Source organism: Cariama cristata, unplaced genomic scaffold, assembly GCF_000690535.1.
Source record: "Cariama cristata isolate BGI_N322 unplaced genomic scaffold, ASM69053v1 scaffold1786, whole genome shotgun sequence".
In the NCBI taxonomy this organism is placed as follows: domain Eukaryota; kingdom Metazoa; phylum Chordata; class Aves; order Cariamiformes; family Cariamidae; genus Cariama; species Cariama cristata.
In genome coordinates this window covers 26539-31970 of record NW_009623614.1, presented here as the reverse complement: position 1 = coordinate 31970, position 5432 = coordinate 26539, and positions in this window count along the sequence as shown.

The window sequence follows — 5432 nt, the reverse complement described above, 5'->3', positions numbered from 1 at the left end:
CAAACCTTTCGGGAAGCCAGGTTTCGTATCTGCAAAGAAAGTTTGTACACGGGTTTCACATAAAATAAACTCTGTATGTCCAAATCCACCAGTCTGCTTCAAAAAAATTTGATTTCAGATTTTATCAAGGTCCTCCTCCTCCCTTTGAATCAACAGGTATGGGCAAAATACATTTTGCCTGTGGGGTAACTTACTATTTCTACGAGATCCCACCTACACAAAGCAGCATATGACATGCCAGCAACACACATAAGTAGGTATGAAGTTGGAAAAGAATCTGAATTATCTTGGGAAATGAACGTATACTGACTTTGCTATTTAATTTTTCAGTACTACAACCTTTCGAGAGGGAAGAACACAGTTCTTCTGAGTCCTTTTATTAACAATCCTGTATTAAAGCTGTCACTTTTAAGAAAAATGTTTATGTTTTGAGTATTTACAAACACATTATCAGCATCCATCCCAATTTTGATTTCCCATTCTCCCATTCCTACATTTTAACAGAAGCCTTTTAACACCCTTTCCCTCAACTCCAAGAAAAAGAACTTCCAAACAGTTTTCCTCTCCTGTTCAATTTAAGGATTGTCAAGTTCTCCTCCCTTCACAATTTCTGTTAGTTTTTCTTATTCTTCTTGGAAAAATATGCTGAGCTTATCTCTCTCACCACCTGCCTTTAATGAACAAGGATGCAGGGACGGCTCTTTCCACAGGATTGTCTCTCTGCAGTAAATTGCTGTGATATTCTCTCATTTACGACCATAGCTCCATGTGTGAAAAATTCTGCAGGATAAGGCCTATCCACAACCAACTGGAGCCTATTCGTTTTCCTCCTCTCTGTTTTTTCTGACTTAATACAGAAATTTTAGGTGCCAGTTTTCACTAGTCCTCATACATCGGACCCATAAAACAGGAAGACACGCCACGTTAAGGAAACCACGTTACATGCCAACACTTCCTAATCTTCTCTCTTTCCTTTTCAATTCTGCTTAACATTGCTGCCTTCCAGCAGAACCAGATGAGATACTTGAAAAACTATCACACTTGTGGCTTGTCTCTTCAGTGTTTAAGTAGGAACTGAACACCTTACTGTCAAGAAGTTCCAATTCAATTATACTAATGGGTTGGTATCAGCTTCATTAAAGAATTTTATGCCACTACTTAGATCTATGGATATAAATTTTTTACCCTGAACTCATTAAGGAATTCACTTACCAGATTCCTATTAATATCAAAGTTGTGCTGACTACTTCTGAGAAAGTAATAAATAAAATAATTATTAAAAATAAAAAGCCCTTACTCTTTTCCAAGCTGTTGTTATTCTACAGCTCACCAGCAATTAAATTTTTAGTTGAGCTTTTAGAATACAATTTGGGGCAGCTAGTCATCACCTAAACCAAACCCATTTCCCATTAAAGAATCTGTGATCATCCTTGTTTTCTGTCTCTAGAGTCAACTGCTGCAAAACATGACCTCTTAGATTATTTACTCAAACATCGAACACATCAACATTCTGGACCAGGTTTCCTTGATGTATAATATATGCCCCTATCCGGCTGCAAAGCCTCTAAATTGGCAGACTGTTTGCATTTTAATGAAAGTAAAGTATAAATAATTTGCAATATAGTACTAATAATTTTTACACTGCAATAAAATAATTCGTCATTTTCCATAGATTATTCCCCCTGAATCAAATGTATGAGTATGTATACACACACACACAATAACTAAATTTTTGGAGAAGTACTTTAAAACTGATACAAGTTAGGCAATTTTAGACACTGTTAATCAGTATGATTAATTTACAGAGACTGCTTTTATTGTGAGGCACACCATACTCCAATTAAAACTCTAATTAAGGCTTGCTTATATTGAAACTAAGCTGCTAGACTATTTTCTAGACAAGTAAATCCATTATCATAAAACTGAAATAATTTGGACTTTAAGAATCACATCAGGAATTGACAAAAATAACCCTGTTTCTAAAATTAAGTACTACCACAACAGTCCCACGATAATATTTACCATAAGCTTCTCTCAGGTAGTAAAACCACTAGTTGAATGTGTTCACACAGATCTAGAAAGCAAACATCTGCAGGACTGAATGAGCTTCACACTGATGTACAAATTTCAGAAAGCTTCACTGAAAAGACGACAACTTATGCATGCCTGTAGATTCAACCGTATGCATGGTTTTTGGTTGGTCATACAAGGCCAAAATGATTCATATAATATAATGAAAGGGGTAACCATCACTAGTTATGCTACAAGATGTTCTCCATCTAGACAACCCAAATGTCTGAAAACCTCCTTATTTATGGACAAAGGTCCCAGCCTTTTGTAAATGAATCTTAAAATAGCTACCAAATAATCTGCTCCAATAATCAAACATCACGCTTAATTAAGGCTTGTGCTCAAAGATAAAGGAATAAAGAATCTCTGTACGTTGGCTTGCAAATCCAATTAATCTACTATTTCTTCAGTGCCAAGAATGGTCAAACACAGGTCCCAGAATTATGGCTGTGTTACAGACTTCACCGTTGACAGAAGCTTCAAAATGCAACACCTGGAAAATGCAGATCACAAACCTCAGCTGCTACTTGAACCATCCACGGTGGTTTGAGGAAGGAATTCTCAAAGGGATTAAAAAGTTAAAATCATATTCATTGGAAACTTTTAAAAATTAGTTCAGTTCACTTTCTTTGTATATTCCAAACTCTCAGGCTTGTCCTTCAAACATACAAGTGAGAAGCTTCTTGTATTTCGTTCTGTATGAGCCCATTATACATCAGACAGTTGCCTGTATTTTTTTAAATGACTTCTAAGCCAAAGTGACAAAAGCATCCTAAAAGGAAAGTTATGAGAACTAGGAAGGAGAAAAACAAGACTTCATTGACACGGATCTCAGCATTGCTGAATACATTCCAGATTTTTGAGAAGTTGACTAACTACACTGATGTAAGTGTACCTGCCTCCTAGACAAAACCCAGGATGTGCAATGCTTGCTGCCATCAGCTGAGGAGCAAGGAAAAGTCTTGTATTATTGTCTGCAGGGTAGCATGAAAACCGAAAGGAAGCGTTTTTCTTTCGTTACTTATTTTCATGCTTTTAAAAAAATCAGAAAGTGCAGATAATGTCCTGCTTTAACTTAACTGTACAAATTTTGTTTGCTAGTAAAGCATGGGAATGAGTACTACTCAAATGCAATGTTTCATTAGTACTAATACGGAAATTGTCACCAATACATACAAAGGATAATCACTTTCTCTACTAAAACGAGCCCTGAGCATGTACTGGTCCAGAAGGCAAAATGACAACAATTACACAATCAGAATTCAATCCCAGTGCAACAGACAACATTTTTGTATTAAGTAAAGACACAGACAGATTTTAAAAGTTTGCTTTTATTATTGTAGTGTGACTGCGTTATTATCCAAATAAACTTTCCAACCACTTTTACACTCTATTTTCATCATACAAGTTTCAGTTGGGAATGCCACACAGCATTCTGCAACCTTCAAACTTGAAAGTTTATAGAAACATTCAGTATTTAAAGGCCTTTGCAATGTGTTTCTTTTAAAAACATTAGATTTATAAATCTAGGTGTATATTAAAGCAGATTTTTTTTTTCAGAAACCCATTGACAAACAATTCTACATGATCTCTCAAAGAAGTTTGTGTGTGCTTACATTAACTGTAGTAACCTTGTCCATGAGTACTGCTACCAAAAACATGAGCAGGAATTGCAGAGTGCTGTAGTAGTCAACGTGAGCCAGAATTTAGGCCATTGTTAATGACAGTTAATTTTGCTCAGCTCTGTTGCTCACCAGTTAATACTTAAGGCAATTTTCATTGTATACTTATTTCTCCAAGCTAAAGTAACTATGTAAGTGTTGTTCATAATACATTGACCAGAAAGTATTTTATGGCGTAAGATGTGGCAAGAAGAAGTAAGATATATTGCAGTTACACCACTTAGTTTTCTACTTAGAGCGACGAAACTCACATTTTCAATTTGTATAAAAAACATCATTATTGAAAAGCCTAACCTTTCAAATTTTATCAGAAATGCTATTTTAGATTTGATCTGAAAGGTTTATGAAGTTAGAGATGTCCTGAAGCTGGTGCTCCTCTAGGAAGGAGGGTAGAATACGTACCCACAAATACTCAAAAATAAGGAGAATCCAATGCATTGTTAACTTTAAGTAAAGAAGCCAAGAATTACATTCAAATGAGACACCATGATATGATTCTTTTCACTACTGCGTACTAAATTTCAGTAGCTCCAACAACTTGGTAAAAAGAATAATTTTATTTTTTAGCCAAGACTAATATTCACATTCCACACTCTTCAATTTGCAAGGGCAATTTAACATCAGCAATCAACTCGTCAGCTGTGAAATTTCTCAGTCAATCAGTAATAAATCGAAAAGATATATCTGACATAAGGAACAGTAATGAAAACAAGTACTTAAATACTGAAATACTGGCACAAAATTGAGAAAAGATGTCATTGGTGGCATCCTTAAGTATCTGGACCATAAGATGTGTTAGCATAAAAAGTATCTAAAAAGCCAGCAGTTTGGCTTTGCACAATGCTATTTTTACCTATTGTTAATCACACATTCAAGTAACAAACAAAACAATAACTGGAGATGGCGTTAGCTGTCTCCTGAATATTCTGCAGAAGCCTACCTTGCTGCTTTTGAGGTAGGATCTTCTCCCATCCTTTGATCCCATGAACCAGTCAACACAAGGCAGAATTTGGTCCCCAAGGTGTGCACGGACTGCACACTTAAGTATAACACAAAATATAACAATACTTTAAATGAAAAAAAGGACGTTTCATGGATTTTTGGAATGTTAGGAGACTTCAAGTAACCTGTTAAAGATTCTATTCCAGACAGTTATGAAAATGACTATACAGTGAACTGATTTAAAATAACAGTAATTTTGAACAGAAAAATTGGATTGAGAAAACACAATGTTCCAGGAAAGAACTGTGTGTTTTGTGATCTATATTTATTCTTTAAATATATTTATATTTTTATACTGCAGACTGAATCATTTACACATATAAATACAACAGTAGCGAAGAAGTATAAAGATTTGATTTTTAGAAGTAAATGGAGTAGAATTTTACACAGGTCTCTTTCAGCACATTTTAAAATTTGATTTCTGCCATAGTTGCAAAAGTTGGAAATATTCTTTGATAGTTTTATCATAGGCTTCTCTCCCCTCTTGTGAACATGAAGATAACTTTAACATAAAAATAAACGTAAAACAGTTCTTAACCTTGCCTTCACACACATTTAACAATATTTGCTCAACTCACACATATCAGTTATTATAGTGATTCAAGAGAAAAATGTATTTTCACATAGTTGAATCTCAGTCTGACAGACAACCAAAATCTCCTCAGAAACATAAAATTC